General features: G+C 37.0%; 1 long non-coding RNA gene across 1 annotated transcript in view; it reads right to left on the bottom strand.

Moving 5' to 3' along the window:
* Nucleotides 1-12,876: 12,876 nt before the first annotated feature.
* LOC144333391 (uncharacterized) overlaps nucleotides 12,877-18,113 on the bottom strand; it is a 37,707-nt gene continuing 32,470 nt past the window's right edge. The window contains exons 2-3 of the long non-coding RNA XR_013402012.1: nucleotides 13,814-14,020; nucleotides 12,877-13,408 (exon numbers count right to left, since the gene is read on the bottom strand). This is a non-coding gene — a long non-coding RNA (uncharacterized LOC144333391). The remainder of the gene's footprint in view (nucleotides 13,409-13,813; nucleotides 14,021-18,113) is intronic.

Genomic DNA, 18,113 nt, shown 5'->3' with positions numbered 1-18,113 from the left:
CTTCCCTTTCCTCGTGATAATCACTTCTTTTATGGACTGAAAGCACTTTGTGCTTTTTCCTCTGTAATCCTAGTTGATTATACAGTATCTTCATTGTTGCTCGGTGTATAAGTCTTCGAGGTTTCAGCTGCACTCTCCAAATCATGATGAGCTTCAACCATGGCCACTGACGAAACCTCAGGCATTTCAGCTGGTATTTTGAACAAATTTATTTACTGCCTTTATTATAATGTTGTCGGACAGTTGTGCATCTAGATGATCTGATGGAGTTTACACTTCAGAGTCACTGGGAATGCCAAAGATTTATTTGTCTCTCATTCATTAAGAAGGAAAAAAGAAAGAAAATGTAACTAATTGAAGAGTCTGGATGACAATTATCTTTTTGTGAGTATTTTCTCCTCGATCTTCTCCTAATTTAAACCAATATAATGCTCAACCAATGCTCATTCACATTTCACAGGTATTTGTTCTGTTTTTTTAAGACAACTAACTCCTCCTATACATAAAGGGGAAGAAAATAGAAATATTTTTTAAAACCCAGGAAGAACTTTTAAGTCCTAGAATATTAAAGGAAAGTTGCAGATAAGTTAACCTCGCAAGTATACTACTAAAAGGAATTATTATAACATAGATTCACTTCTGACCTTTAAGGGGGAAAGTATAAGAATGATATTCTTAAGTTTCATGAATTGTACATGTTTTAATTATTGTTGTATTATGCTTTAAAAGTATCTTTCCACTGGACATTCTTAAATCAAGGTAAAAATTACATTAAAATTGTAGTTGCCATTATATTTCTTCTAATTTATATGTATATGTATATCAGAAAAAAATTGTATGCATGCATATATTTCTTTTTACATTTGCCGTCATTGACAAGAAAAGTTTTTAAAATGTCACAGAATACATCAAGAGTAGACTATTTTATTTTCACCACTAATGGTAAACTTGATTATTTTCAATAATTTTCTACATTGAATATTGCCACCTATCACTTGTTGGTGATCTTTCTCTGAATGTTACTGCTCAGAAATATAGCTACAGCTGTGTCACTTTTTAAGGAATGAAATTATTTTGGGGGAAACTATTACATGTAAATTTGTGATATAATGTTATTTGTGGCTTGAGAGTATATTGAAGATGTTAGATTTACACAGAAATATTTTCTTAGTATGACATCAGGGTTGATAGTACAGTATTACTTAATAATATTAAAGAAATACAGGCACAAATTACAAGATAATTTTCTCATTTTAAAAATTCTTCTCATGAAAATAACCTGTGAACCCTTGAAAAAAAATTTGTTTTAATGTTGATTTAAGACATTATTGGATTATGTGTGATTATAGAAGCCCAGCATATTGCAATTCATGCTTTTTCGAGCTTTTAAGTGTTGCTATCCTTGTGTGCCCTCTGTGCTTACATGTTGAAAATTTTTCATGTGACATTCAGGCTGTTCTGAGGGTCATTTGATGAAACTGTTTGTGCATCCATGGTGCAGGGCCCAGACCACCCAATGTTTCTTTAACAGTTGCACTTCTGCAAAGAGGCATGATGGTCGATGCTGGGAGGCTCTTAAATTGAGAAAATACAGACCAATTCAGAAATAGTTTTGCCACTGAGCTTGTGTAACCAGCTTGGATGGCCAGATACATCTTCTTTTATAGTGACCAAATGGGACCAAGAGGTTATTTATTTATTTATTTATCTTAAAAATGAGATAACAATATTTACTAGTTAAGGTTATTTTAAGGATTAAGGGAAGGGAAACAGTGATCTGCTATTTATAGAGTATCGACTATGAATAGGGCATTGTGTTTGGTGTTTGAAAGGCTTTGTTTGCAGGTCACACTTTAGGTACTGTTGGTTATGTTAATAGCTCAACTTCAGAGAACTTCTAACAAAAAGGTGGTTACTGTAATTTTATTACAATTCCACTGCTAAGTGTGGAGACATAGGCCCATTCACAAGATTTACTCTTTGCAGCTGGAGAGTAGCATTCTAATGAGAAAAAAGGCTGAGAAGTAATTCATACCTCTTCAGATGAAGAAATGTTTGTACCTTCCAATGCTAAATTTTGCTGTTGCTATAACAAGAACTAATAAGATTTAGATTTTGTTAGCCTCTGAATATTCTGGAGTTAGCCAAAGAGGAAAAAAAAATAAACACCTTTTTTTAACTCATTGGTAAAATTCAGGAGCTGCAAAATAAAATAGGTACTACTAAATTCTATCTGTTCCTTTTGGTTGATCACCTTATAGAAATAAATGAACTACGAACCCTAAATGGAACACATATATCTATTAGTAGGCAGAGAAATCCAAATAAAAATCTTGACAATTTATTTAAAATAATTTTGAACAGAAAGGATTCCCTACTCTGGGTACCACAAAGTTTTTATAACTTCCCCTGGATAATTGAGGTTGGTACATATACCCTAAAGTAAACAGCAAGTAACTTCTCTACATGGTTGTCACAAAACCCATGGACCTTTATATATATATATGTATTCATATTATATATATATAAGCATACATTTTAGATAGATTAGATAGATACATAGATAGATAGATAGATCGACAGATAGATAGATAGATAGATAGATAGATAGATAGATAGATAGACAGACAGATGCACACACACACACACACACACACACAGGAAAGGATATGACCATGATAGGCATAAGGATAGCCAAGGGAGGATGTAACATCTGAAAAAAATCATGGTAAAAAGAAGTAAAAGAAAACAGAAAACAGAGAGAAAATGTACCAAGAAAAGGCAAATTGAATTTGTAAACACGTGGAAGTTCAAGACTATTCGCATCAGGCCAAGTCCTAACATTCCAGTGACACTTGCAGACATTACTGTTATAGCACATTAATTGTTATGGGTACTTGGATATTCTATGCCAAAAGTCTATAGTTAATTTCTAATCACTGCAAACAATCAATAATTCTACTGAAAACATTTAGATTTTTTTAAAAAGGGAAGTGAACTAACAAAAAGTAGTCATTAGGTTAAGTGATGAATCACATAAAATAAACCGTAATTCTCAAAAAGTGTAGATAAATGAAGTTATTTCTTATTTACCCTATATTTATCCTTCATCTATCTTATCAAAATGGATAAAATCACTTTCAGCCAAATTATAACATTTATTGTAGGGCATATTACCTCAAATTTGTAGCCAAGGGTAAATACTGTATTTAAGGTAAGGACTTGTATCTTAGGTTTTCTGTTTTGTTTCACTTGTTTTCATTTTTTGGTTCACTTATTCACTCATTTATTAATGTATCATTTCCAACTTCCTGAAACACTGGATTGAAAATATATTCTTGACCCTATGTCTAAAAATGTTAAAGTTGTGTGATTATTTGGAGAAGGATTATGTTAGCTTTTCCTAGTATTTCCTTCCTTATGAAATCAGGTTGACCAGGACAAAAGAACAATTCCATTGGCGCATTCTGCCTTGCAGAGCAAGTTGTCCACAGGAACCTGTGTGTGCAGGTTCCATAGCCCTTGATTGGTGAGTGAATGAGAGGGACTGACAGTGGAACTCAGGCTGAAAGGCTCTTTTTGCTATTTATACGTAGAGTAACGATCTACCACGAGACTGTTCTGCTCAAAGGCAATGATTTTGTCGAACAGATTCTCTTCCATTAAGATAAGACTAATGAACAAATTCTAACAATGGCCAAAATATTTGCCATCGTGTTTTCTCCAAGTACAAATCTAAGAAATTAATTATTTTATCTTTAGAAAAAATTTTCCTCTGCTCCCCACAGCATTTCAAACCACATTTTCCTGATGTGGCTTCCTTTCCCAATAAAATGTTGGGTACATAGTTTTGTAAATTCAAATATCCAAGGTCAGCATAAGCTCTTAGCCAATAACAATAGAGCTTCATTCCACAGCAGTTTTAGTTGTCTTTGGGGATACCTCAACTGCTGAGAGATAAGTTAGTCACACTCTGTAATTAATAATGTTCAATCATTAGCTGTCTGGTCAGGCCTGTCTCTTTTTTCCCTCCATATGTTTTCAGTTCATTCTTGACTTCATTTCCATTTTCCCTTCCCCCACAAGCAGCCATTCCAATGAGTTTGATATATGTCATTGAGTATATAAATATATTTGAAAAATACATAAACTCATTATATGCATGCATGTTTTAATTTAAGTGGTATTATGCAATAGATTTCATTCTCTGTCATATTTTTTATTCACTCAAACATGCTATTTTTGAGATGATGTTAAGTACTCATTCATTGCTACCAACCACTGCATGTTATTCCATAGTGTGCATTGAATATATTTTATTTATCTGTTCCCTAATAATAGAACTTGTTTGACACCAGCTCCTAGCTCCCACAAAATACGTGGGAGACCCTATCATTGGATCTAGGGTACACCCACAAATTTCTCCAAACATTGCTAACTGACCTCATCAGTCCTAGATTCCCACTAACCTTGTACAAAGGCTGCAAGTCTCACTGTTCCCTCAACACCTACTATTATGGAAAATTATAATTTTTACAAACCTGATGGGTATAAAGGGATATCTCATTTTAATTTGTGTTTTTCTGGTTATTAGTGAGGGTGACCATTTTACCAAACATTGTTAGCCATTTGAAGTTCTCTTCTATTAATTGTGTTTTCAAATGTTTTCCAAATATTTAAATTTGTCTTACCTTATAGCATATTCACAGTTTTTTTAATGTAAAATGATTGAAAAAAATTAGGATGGCTACCTATCTAGCATCTTTTGGCTTAGAAGATGGCATAGAAGTTGGAAATTAGATTACTTGGGAAATTTTTCAGATCGTGAGGACTATTAAACATGTGTTTGAATCACAGTTTTACAATTAAATTGCTGGGTGAATTAGAGCAAGTTACTTTGTGTGTTTCTGGCTGGCTGTGCATGTGTAAAATGGGGGAAATAATTGTGACTTATTGTATGGGTTTGCTATTTTCTGTAAGATGACATATAAAGTTTGCAGTATAGCGCATGGACAACTGCAGGTGTTTCATAAAAATTAGTTTCTTCCTATTCTATATGATATATATATATGAGGAACTCAGTAAATAAAAGCTCAAAGTACTGATGTCATCATCATCATTATCATTGTTTGGAAGTATTTAGGAAAAGCCTAACCTGAAGATGAGTATAGACCATCTGTCTTCTTAAGATCTTGTCCAGTCCTGTGTATTCATAGAATTCACTCACACAAATTTGCCTTAGTGGTGATAAGTTATCAGATTTCTTATGTTCCCTTGCAGGCCTGGTAAATTGCTGATGTTTGTCATTTTCTTAAAATCTTGTAATTTCTTCAGATGTTTTCTATACTGATTTGAAAATCACCAAATTAAATCTAAAAAAATACATACAATTTAACTAAGGCCATATTCCTTCCATCTTTTCTTTCTCCTTCCTTCTTTCTTTGTCTCCCTTTCTTCTTTTCTTTTCCTTTCTTTTCTTTGCCTTTCTTTCTTTTCTTTCTTTCTTTCCTTCTTTCTTTCTTTCTTTCTTTCTTTCCTTTCTTTCTTTCTCTTTCTTTCTTTCCTTTCTTTCTCTTTCTTTCTTTCTTTCTTTTCTCTCTTTCTCTTTCTTTTGGCTATTTTTATAGCTTATTTGTAACCAAACACCTTATATTACTTACTTCTGCTGTTTAATAAATTACCCCCAAACTTATTATCTTAAAACCAAACACTTTTATTATCTCACACTTTCTGTGAGTCAGGAGACTGGGCATGGCTTAGTTGAGTCCTTTACTTACTGTCTCACCAGTCTTTAAGCAAGGTGTCAACTGGGCTGTATTCTCATCTGGAGGCTTTACTAAGGAGGAATCTGCTTCTAAGCTCATTCACATTGTTGGAAGAATTCACTTCCTTGCAATTGTAGGACTGAGGGCTCTGGCTTCTTGCTGGGTGTTGACTGGAGGTTACCCTCAGCTCCTAGAGGCCACCCTCAGTGCCCAAAGGCCACCTGCAGTTCCTCATCACCCACGCTTTCCTAACATGGCTGCTATTGTAACTTCATCAAGCCAGGAAGGAGAGTCTCTAGAAGAGTCTGCTAGCAAGACAGAATCTTATATAAATGTAACATAATCACAGAGTGACACCTGATGACCTTTGCCATATTTCATTGGTTAGAAGCAAGTCACAGTAGCTTCTGGCCACATTAAATGGGAAGGAATTATCCAAAGATGTGAACACTAGGAGGCAGAAATCTTGGAGCATTTCTGCCACATGACTCAAACACCACCATCTGCGGGTAGACAGACAAAGACAAAGACCAGAGACTCTGCTGAATAGTGTTATGCTCTGTCCTACTTATTTAGAAATCTTAAAATCTGTGAATTAGGTAACTCTTCAATTCTTTACATTTAGTTCTGCTTCTATCTCTTATTCCTTAACGTTCGTTTGCTATTCCATTTTTCATATCAATTTCTGTATGAGTCCCTCCCTCCATCTCTGCTTCCTTCCTTCTTCCTTTTCCTGCAAATGCTTATTTATCCCCCTTTATATTTGCAAACACTATTTTAAGTACTGTGGATACAATGATGAAAAAAATGCCCAGTCAGTCTTAATCTTCACAGAGCTTATAAGTAACTAGGGAATCAAAATTATATAGACAATCCCAAGATACTGTCACAAACAGGATCACAGAGAAAGCCCAAAGTGATGATCGGGCTACCCCACCTGGGAGGGAACCCAACCCATTCTGGAGGGGAAAAAAGACTTCTCAGCAGATGTGACCTCACAAATCTAATTAAAAACGTAGTACAGTAGTGAAGTGGTAGAATGTGGAAATCTATATTGAGGACTAAACATTTATGATCTAAAGAGCAAGAAGAATTGCCTTTATTTCACATGCTTGAAATTGTAGCTTATACTTCAATCGATAAGTACATATAGTTCTACTGATGCATTAGTAAAAAGAATCTATAAACAAACCCAATGAAGATTATATTTTAATATCATTTAATAAAAATTACGATTATCTAAACTTGGGCAAACTCTTTACTTTTTGTATTACACCATTCTTGTGCTGTTATGAAGAAATATCTGAGAGTGGGTAATTTATAAAATAAGAAGTTTGGCTCATAGTTCTGCAAAATGTGCAAGAAGAGTAGCAGCATCTGCTTCTGGGGTGGCCTCAGGAAGCTTCCAATCATGGCAGAAGGCAAGGCCAGGTGTGGTGGTAGCTCATGCCTGTAATCCCAGCACATCGAGAGGCCAAGTGGGGGCAGATCGCTTGGCACAAAATATAGAGACCAGCCTGGGAAACATGGCAAAACCCCATCTCTACAAAAAAATACAAAAATCACCTGGGCATGGTGGTGCATGCCTATGGTCTCATCTATTTGGGAGGCTAAGGTGAGAGAATTGCTTGATCCTGGAAGCTTGAGGCTACAGTGAGCTATGATTGCACTATTGCATAAAAACGTGAGTGACAGAGTGAGACCCTTTCTCGAAAGAAGTCAAGGGGGAGTACGCACATCATGAGGCAAAAACAGGAGCAAAAGAAAGGAAGTTGAGGTGGGAGGGAGGTGCCACACACTTTTAAACCACGTGATCTCAGTGTTGACTCAGAGCTCACTTATCACCAAGGGGATGGCCCAAGCCATTCATGAGGAATCTGCCCCCATGATCCAAACACCTCCCACCAGGCTTCACCTCTAACACTGGGGATTACAGTTCAACATGAGATTTGGGTAGGGACAAATCTTCAAATTATCTCACTTCTCTATGCTTCAGGTCCCTTATCAACAAAATGGGTGGGTACTGGTCATTTCTAAAGCATTTTACTAGTTCAAAACTCCATAAATCTATGAGTGTGTAGGGGGTGAGAATGGCATGTTATGTCAACAAGAATGTTGCTCTTGGAAGACACTTTAGTCGAGATCCAAACTTAGGTCTCTCATCCAGTCAAGGTAAGACCTCCCTCTACTAGCAAAGCCTCCCTCTACTTTGTGTGAATTATCAAAAGGCGCCACCTCCTCGCGGATGCACTGAAAGGCATCCCTTCTGCAAGGCACAGGCTTTTCAAGAGCTGTGAGGGATGCATTTTAGGCACCCCTGATGCTCCCATGCAGAGTGGAAAAAAAGTACATCATGGTTCTGAGATCAATGTTATTTCTGATCTAGTTGTGACATTTAAAGTTCTGGCTTCATGAGAAATGAGAGACGTTCTGGCAGAGGTGTAGGCAATGATTTGTCCATGGTCACTACCAACCTTATAATACATATAAATTCCTGAACACTGCAGTTTAGGAAAGGAGGTCCTCTTGGATTTTAACAGTATTTTTCTTGGCACTTAACATTTTTGTAGGCAGAATTGTGTGTTTGCATTTAAAAAAATCTATTTTAGTTTTCTCTTTAGCCAGTCTTTTTTCAGACTTTGGTATAATTATACTTAAGATGTTTTGGGGACAGCAAAATGATCAGCTTTACAATGCACAGCCCACTGTCTATTGAGGTAGATTTACCATTCACCCCTTCTGGGTGAGGGCTCCTGTCGCAGCCCCTCCTCTGCTGCGGAGCTGACAGACTGCATTTCTTGCTCTTCCTGGGATCCCAGACACCCCTCTTCCCTTCTCCGAGGGACTTGCTACTACCCACGGCTCAGCCTGTGACTCATCTCCCCAGAGTAGGCTGCACCACTGGCTGCCTGGTGGCTATTCAAGAGTCATTATTTATACCTGTTTAAATCCCCACTGGTTTCAAAGCCTCAGAGGAGGTGAGTCCCATCCAGCAGATGTTTTTCTTTTAGATAGAATTAACTTAGGCTTGTAAATGCCCTAGAAGCTAAATACCTTACTTGCTGCCTCACTAGCTGACAGATGGATGGATTGTATTTTTTAATTCAATTTTGGCACTGTACTAGGTCGCCATGGGCTGGGCAGATCCTGAAGAGAACCAACTTGAGTCTGACAGTCCTTCCAGAACATGGCACCCACCTCCACCATATAACACAGCCAAGTACGGCCTTAAAATGAAAATATAAGATGGGAATATTATATATAAATGTACATATTGGGCAATTAAATAAAATAAACCACTTCTCTGACAACAGAAATTTACTGAGAGTGAGCTTAGAGAGTCATCTTTAATCCTCACTATCATCAATATCATAATGGCTAATATTTATTCATCAATCATTTACAATCTGCCAAACCTTTGCTAAGCATTTTTCTGAATTACCTTATTTAATCCTAGCTAAGTTGCTATTTTATTTTAAGGGCAGTCTCCTTTATTTTACAAACAACTTTCCAATAATTAATTAGTGAAAATGTTTAAATGACTCCGTATATGGTGTTAAATATGGGATTGATGAATATGTATTTACATGGAAAGATGCCCATGAGACATTTTAAGTTGGGAAATGAACAAAACAAAAAAGCTGTTGCAAAAGATTTTCTTTTCAACAACTTTGAACTTTATGCAAAAAAAGGATTTTTTTTTTCATTTGGAAATAGAAAATGTATATTATACATGTGTATATCCCATTATATAAAAATGATATTTACATACAAGGAATAATTGGTTACATTGTAATATGGTTAATTCCAAAGAATGGGATGGAAGTGAAGGAAGGGGGTGAACTGTCTTCTTTCACTTTACTCACGTCCTTATAATTTATTTTAACTACAAACACTATATTGATTTTTGTAATAGAGAACTTTTTAAGGTAAAAGTAAATGAATAAAAGATGTCATAGACTCATCAAGTTCTAAGCATTTTCTTTATACCACCCAAATGAGTGTTTCATCTAAGTTCTGAAGCATCAATGTAATGGCAAGCCTATAAACATTCACAATTGACTAAAGTTAAGTAAACCTAACAAAAACAAAGAAGTCTGTATCTATTTTTTAATTGACCTAAATATAGATTGTTCATAGTAGAGCATGCTGGCAGTTAGCCAGTTCCTTGTAATAATTTAATGGCGGTGATGATAATTATAACCAACATTTATACAGTGATTCTCAGATTTACAGATTAAAAAAGCAAGCTCACTTATAGGTTTCATCTGACCCTTATAGTGACGCTTTTAAGGAGATATTTTATGCTAGCAATAAAAGCAGTGCTATATTAAGCACCTGCATTCCCAGGTGCCAAGAACTGTACAAAGTGGACTACATATGCCATCCCATTTAATCTTCAAAAAGATCCTATGGATTAAGCATGTGTTGGGTTCAGCAGCAAGTTACAGAAAATAAGTAACAACAATGGTTAAAAAAAAAATAGAAATGCATTTCTTTCTTTTCTAAAACCCTGGACTTTGGTGGTGATTCCATGGTCAGGAGGGATCCAGGGCTCTGCTCTTGTTCTACTGTTCTCAACACAGTTTACATTTCATGGTTCAAGATGACTTCTCTAGCTCCACACATCATGTCTGAATTCTAGCCATAAGGAAGAAAATGGCATTCTCCCTCCTTTTTAAAACTTTTAAAACTTCTTGGAAGTTACAGCCACCACTTTTATTTAGACCTCCGTGTCCAGAATTTAACCACATAAACACATCTAGCTGCAAGAACGGGCTGACAACATGGACTTTTTTCTGGCATCTGTGTCTAGCTAACTTTTGGGGGTATTTACTGATGAAGAAGGGGAGAATGGATATTGAGGTAAAACTAGCAGTCTCAGACATAATATATTATTATTCTCATTCTACAAGTGAGAAGCTAATGAATATATCCAGTGTTACAAAGCCAGTAAGTGATAGGGTTAAGTTTGTTTGACTCTGAAGTTTATGCTCTTTCCACCACAGTAGACTGTCTCTTATACTCTTAATCTATTTCCTAAGATAGATAAGTTAGAATTCAGCTAATCAGATATAAAACACTTTTTAAACAAAAGGCCAGCTATCAAAGTTTTGCTTTTGGCCTGGATACCTATTTGCTACATCAGCTAGTGGGCTTACCAGAAATAAGCGGGTACCCCATACATGTGTACTTTTGGTTAATACATAGTTTAAAAATAGAAGTTTCTAGAATAAATTATAATATTCCCATCTAATAGCTGTAAAAGTGACATTCAGTAAAGAATAATAAGGAAATCTTTGGATAAAGAGAAATGACATCTCTATAGCCATCAAGACTGGCTTATATCTCAATATAATAAACTGTTTCATGTAAGATTGCATTAAATCAGATACGGGGTTGGAATGAGACTTGTTTAATGATGATTGCAATAACAATGTAATACAGTTATGTAATTAATTAGATGCTAAACGCTATGTGTCTAAGAGTTTTATGCTGTAACAGAAGTAAAGGAGATTCATGTGTGGCTACAACCGTGCTGTCTATTGAGCACTTGAAATGTGGCTGGTCCAAATTGCGATGTGCTCTAAGTGCAAAATACACACAGGATTTTGAAGACATAGTATAAAAATAAGAATGTAGGCCGGGTGCGGTGGCTCATGCCTGTAATCCCAGCACTTTGGGAGGCCAAGGTGGGTGGATCATGAGGTCAGGAGATCGAGACCATCCTGGCTAACACAGTGAAACCCCGTCTCTACTAAAAATACAAAAAATTAGCCGGGTGCGGTGGCGGGCACCTGTAGTCCCAGCTACTCCAGAGGCTGAGGCAGGAGAATGATGTGAACCCGGGAGATGCAGCTTGCAGTGAGCTGAGATGGTGCCACTGCACTCCAGCCTGGGCAACAGAGCGAGACTCCATCTCAAAAAAAAAAAAAAAGAAGAGGCCAGGCGCGGTGGCTCAAGCCTGTAATCCCAGCACTTTGGGAGGCTGAGACGGGCGGATCACGAGGTCAGGAGATCGAGACCATCCTGGCTGACACGGTGAAACCCCGTCTCTACTAAAAAATACAAAAAACTAGCTGGGCGAGGTGGCGGGCGCCTGTAGTCCCAGCTACTCAGGAGGCTGAGGCAGGAGAATGGCGTGAACCCGGGAGGCAGAGCTTGCAGTGAGCCGAGATCTGGCCACTGCACTCCAGCCTGGGCAGCAGAGCGAGACTCCATCTCAAAAAAAAAAAAAAAAAAAAAAGAAGAGAGAGAATGTAAAATAACTCTATAGTTTTTATGTTAATTACATGTTGAAGTGATATTTTAGATATATTGGGTTAAATAAAACATAATATTAACTTTATTTTCACCTATTTCTTTTTACTTTTTACATGTAACTGCTAGAAAAATTTAAACTACATATATGTAGCTTGCATGAGAAGCTCATGTGAGATATACTTTTTGAACAATGATGGTCTACACAAAGAGAAGCAAAGGAGAAAACAAGGACAGAGGGTCTTCACCATTGTTTATGAAGAAAAAAAAAGTTCTCACTGTGAAGTGTCTTGAATCTCCCAGTCACTAGAGAGGGGATCTTGTTTCTGGGTTGCAGTACTTCAACAGGATTTCTAAAGATTTATTTCAAGCTCTCTGAAAATTCATCCCCTTCCCTTTTAAAGAACTCACCTTCAGGAGGGAAGGGAGGAGTTGAGGCAGAGAAATTTCCAATAACTAATTTGGTTTCCCAGATCTTCCAATAGAGGAAGGAGTGTCTAGGGGAAGCAACTAATGCCTTGTGGTTATTGGAAAGAATATGCCCCACTGGAAGTAAATGCACTGATCTTGAATCAATTATAGCACTTTTCACTGCAAATAATAGAAAAACTGGCTTAAGCAATGAGGAAACATATTGTCTCAACACCAAGTCCAGAGATAAAGCAGGCTTCTGCTCCATTTTTCTGCAGTTTCTCAGGCTCTGCTTTTCTGGGTATGTTGGTTTTCTTTTCAAATTATTTTTAATAACATAATGAATTCGTGGCTTCATTTCTTCTTATTATTCTATTTATTTTTTACCACACTATCATTAAAACTTTCCAAAAATTTTGCAGGCTTTTTTTGGCCTTTATTTATTTATTTATTTATGTAGTGAATATATTTATTGAGCACTTACAATGTGCCAGACATAACACAATTCTTGTTCTTATGGAGTTCGCCATTTCTCTCTTATTACATAAAACAGACAAGTACACACAAATCATCTCTCAAGTTTGTCAAAACAATAAGGTTCTTCAATAGACTTAAAGTTACCTAAATTCAAGTCCAAAACTTTGTCTTTGAAATCCAGTGGCCAAATTGGGTGGAAGAACCAGCCTGGTCAGTCCAAGCCATTCCTGAGAAGGGACTTGTATCAGCAGGTTTTTCTGTTCTTCAGTCCGTGCTTTGCATCCATCAATGACTAATGCTTGTGGAACTGTGTGATGAATCTTGCCAAATATCTTTGTCAAAGAAAGAGAGTGAAGCTTTAATTTTCTGTGAAATTCTGTTTTTCTTTTTGCCCAGGTGAAACACTAGGGAGGCTCCGTAAGGCATGACTCTTTGAAGAAGGCCACTATCTTTTACTGCCACGACACCATTTCTCAGAACACATCACATGGCCCCTGAGTGGTCAGAAGTCCAGAGAAAAACAAATTAAGCCCTCGTTTAATAGTAAAATTGTTGTCTGACCCTCTCAAATGGCTTTTTAGATCTCTTGCAAACTGAACCAGAAGATCTTTGGTTCAGGTTCCTGACTTAGCAATTTTGGATGTGTTATCTCACATGCAACGATCAGGTTCTTTGTGGAAGTTCTCTTTAATTCTTTGTGAAATAGGTTGTGCTTTGTTTTATTTTTCAATGCCTATTTGAAATCTGAGGAAACAAAAGCTCGGAAAGTGACTGGGTCCTTGACTTCCCAGCTCTACTACAGTTATTGGGGAACACAGTGACCCCATCCCTAATCGCTTCTTCAAGAGGTGCAAGTGACCCAGGAATTCCCCGGCCATTGCACAATGAACTTTCCATACCTTTATTGGGAATTCAATTGTGGGGAGGAAATCAAAACTTCCAAAAACATTGTCAGGAGACAAAAATGAAACCCCATCTGCATTTCAATTTTCCAGTTTCTCAGTGTCAGGCACTTTGTCATGGTTTGGCTCCCACTCGTTTTCTGCTTCAACGCTCAACAAAAAGACACAGAAGTGCAGCACCACCTAGAAGTCACTTGGTTAATCCTGTTGAAAGAAAGAAAGAATGAACGAATGAGCCCAGGTTTTCTCATCCTAGAGATTGCTATGAACTTCTGTCTTTAAAGATTGGTTTAATTTCAGGCCCATCTCAGAAAGAATAACCATTTGGTGTGATGAAAAGTTTTTATATATGGGGTTTCCTTCTAGAGCTTTTATTACATTTCATTACCATTCTCCAGAGCAGACATTTTTTTTGTTTTTGTTTTTGTTTGTTTGCTTGTTTTGTTTTGTTGTTTGAGACGGAGTCTCGCTTTGTCGCCCAGGAGTGGAGCGATCTCGGCTCACTGCAAGCTTTGCCTCCCAGGTTCAGGCCATTCTCCTGCCTCAGCAGAGCAGCAGAACAGACAATTTTAACCAAGGATTAGGAGAGCTCAAAATATCTTTAGCACGCCTCGGTTTTCCCACATTTTTGACCAAGATACAGGAAAGAGAACAAAAAGTAGGGAGAATGACTAGCCAACTCTTAATTCTTCAGGTTGGAAAGAAATGCATTTCCTGTGAGTTGGAAGTCCTTCCGTTCTTTACAGGTGAGTGGACAGCAGAAGTATTTTTCTTGGTATTCTAAGTAGAAGTGGCCCTGGAAGCTGCTGAATCTTGGTTTTAACCAGTCAACTGAATTTGGTTGTGTTATGGGAAGTGGACCACTAATCATGAGTGCCTCTTCCGGTATTCCATAAAATCCTCCCACTCCATTTCTTGGCACTATAGGCCCCTTGTTTTGACAGATAGCTCTTACCTAATGATACAGATAGTTGTTCCAATTTATGCATAATGTTTTTAGTGCTAAATTCATAACACACCATGTACTGTTTACAGCAGTGTATTGATAACACACACATACATATGTGTAAAGACTAATAACCTTCTATTTTGTCACTTACAACAATTTGCACTTGTTAATGATTTTTTCCCAATACTTACAATCCAGAGGTAGAGTCATTACAAATAAAGTGAGGGACTTTTGGCAAGAGAGGGTTTGCTTTTCCCCAAACTACTCTCTACCATACCCCCTGACATCCTATCTCTATCTCCCTTCCCTCATCTAAAAAAAAGAAAACCACAAAATCTCTCCTAAGGATGTTTGTCAATGATTAAAATTCTACCTTCAATGGCATATATTCCTTTGATAGACTGCATCTCTTAATGGTATATAAATTACTCTGGAGAAAGGTTAACGTTGTGATTTTGCTATTTAGCCTTTGATGTTGATGGCGAAGAATGCATAGATCATGAAGCTGCTAAATAAATCCTCACAGTGGTATTGGTGGTAGGTGAGATTGCACCAGGCAATTTTGAGTATCAAGGGAAATTTTTGTCTACTGAACACTGTGGGCAGGGTTGGCATTCAGATTGTGCTTCTTTCTTCTTGCTTGTGGCTATAGAAGGCTAGAAAAGTATTATATAATCATGAAAAGCACTTGGAACGACTCCTGGTACTATCAGCTTTGTTGAAATTTGTACTGACTTGAGTTATGTTAACTAAAGTCTAATTGTTAAAACATTTATTATCAGAATGTATTTCTGATCATGTTTATACAATTAAGAAGTGGCAAAGTTGGCCTAAGAAGCCGAATGTATCTGATTCTGGATACAAACCTTATTGTTTTGGAATCATATACATTAGGCTTCTTAGGCCAACTTTGCCACTTCTTGATCATATAAACTTCAACTCTCAGAGCCTCATTTTCAGTTAAAGTTTATTTAAGTCAAGAGTAGTCTCCTTTTATCCATGGTTTCAATTTTTGCAGTTTCAGTTAGCCCTGGTCAACCTGAAAACATTAAATGGAAAATTCCAGAATTAAACAATTCTTAAGTTTTAAATTTTGTGCCCTTCTGAGTAGCGTGATGAAATCTCATGCTGTCCCGCTCTGTCCTCCTCGAAACATGAATCCTCACCTGCACACTGTACACACTACTTGCCTATTAGTCACTTAGTATCCGTCTTGGTTATCAGATTGACTGTCCTGGCAGCCCAGTGCTTGGACTCAAATAACCTTTATTTTACTTACTAATGGCTCCAAAGTGCAAGAGGAGGGATACTAGCAATTTGAATATGCAAAAAAGAAGGCGTCAGTTGCTTCCTTTAAGCGAAAAGATAAAAGTCGTCAATTTTAGGGAGGAAAAAAATCATATGCTGAGATTGCTAAGATGTTCTGTCTGTGAAATTGTGAAGAAGGAAAAGAAATTTCTGCCAGTTTGGTTGTCACATCACAAATTGCAGAAATTACAGCCACAGTGCATGCTAAGTGCTTGGTTAGATGGAAAAGGCATTAAACTTGTGAGTGGAAGACATGAACAGATACGTATTCCAACTGATGGCCATCAGGTGTGGTACTCTTCTAGGTTTCAGCTATCCACTGGGGTCTTGGAACTTATCCCCCATGGATTAGTGGGGGACTGTTGTACTTATTTTATAGTATTAGTGTAGTATATTGTATAGTACTTTATAGTATTACATATTAAGTAAGATAATGTGTGGTGGTTATTTAACACAGTGTAGATTTACTTAATAAAGGTAACAATGATGATAATGATGATGATAGATGAGACTTTAACAGATGCATGTCAAGGTTTTACTCTTTTCAGTTGCTATATTTGTATTAAAATAAAACCTCTTAGGTTCCTAAGTAAAGATGTTTTTGACGACATGGTAATAGAATTTTTGAACATTAATGTCTTTTGACATGATAAGTCCAAATCTATACCTATTCCCAAGGCCCAACCTAGATCTATTATTACTAAAGATATTAATACATGCTTTGAGTTCTTTGCAATATAAGTAAGTCAAACGCTACATATCATCTTACCTCTTTCCTTGACAGTCTGTGAGCTCCTTGAGTTCCATCCTGCATACTTTTTAGACCGTGCTTCCGTTTTGACTTCAATCATTTTCATAGAATCAACCTACAGTGATTCCTTACCCTGTATGCATCCATATACCCAACCACCTATGGTTGTCTCCATCTGAATGCCCCTCCCCAGCCCACCCTTACCTTCTTGGAGCCTTTAGAATTTGGTTAGGTATCACCTCTTCTAGAAACCTTCCCTTTCATATATAGTTCAAGAGTTCCTCTTCTGAATACTTACAAGTTACATTATATACTTTGTGTAACGTGACTAGTTGGCAACACACATGCTTGATATATAATTAGTATATCATGAATAAAGTCACTTGGTCCTTTCAACCACTTCTATTTTCACACACATATGCTTCACTCATTTATATTGCACATGTCTTATAGATTACTAATTTATTTATCTATGCTTAATGCATCTTCTGAGCTTCACGCATCCTGTTTATTTTCTTGCCTTCTACAGCCGAATTGATTACTTGCAAATATGCATTACAGATTATGTATTTTTATCATTCAGTACCACCAATTTGAAATACTATCTCTTCTTGAAATTTACCCTTGACAGTTTACCCTTTGAACCTAATCCAGGTATTAAAGATTTCTAATTTAAAGGAAAAGCAATTTGTTCCTTTAAGTCTCAAGGTGATTTACAGAAGTCAAGTTAAATGGCACCTTGGTTAACTACTTTAACCTCTCTAAGCTTTAGCTTCCTCTATCATAAAAGTAACACTTTATATCAGATACATGTGAATGCTGCCATTTCAGCTTCATAGGGGCACGGGGGCATGTTCACTTTTGAATGGTTTAGCAGATCATATAGTGTGAGTATCTCTCAGGTCTAAGGATAGGTGGAGAGGGTTGAATATCTAAATCAGTACAAGGAAAAATACCCTATAAGGCTGGGCATGGCAACTCAGACCTGTAATCCCAGCACTTTGGGAAGGTGAGGAAGCAGGATCGCCTGAGTCCAGGAGTTTGAGATCACCCTGGAAACACAGTGAGACCCCCAATTTTAAAATTTTTTAAATTAAAAATTAAACTAGCCGAGCAAGGTGGCGGGTGCCTGTAGTCCCAGCTACTCGGGAGGCTGAGGCAGGAGAATGGCATAAACCCAGGAGGTGGAGCTTGCAGTGAGCTGAGATCGTGCCACTGCACTGCAGCCTGGGTGACAGAGCGAGACTCCATCTCAAAAATAAAATAAAATAAAATAAAATAAAATTTTA

This window comes from Macaca mulatta, chromosome 12 (genome assembly GCF_049350105.2).
Source record: "Macaca mulatta isolate MMU2019108-1 chromosome 12, T2T-MMU8v2.0, whole genome shotgun sequence".
Classification (NCBI taxonomy): domain Eukaryota; kingdom Metazoa; phylum Chordata; class Mammalia; order Primates; family Cercopithecidae; genus Macaca; species Macaca mulatta.
Note: the sequence above shows the minus strand (reverse complement) of the source record. Positions and strands in the feature narration are given on the sequence as shown.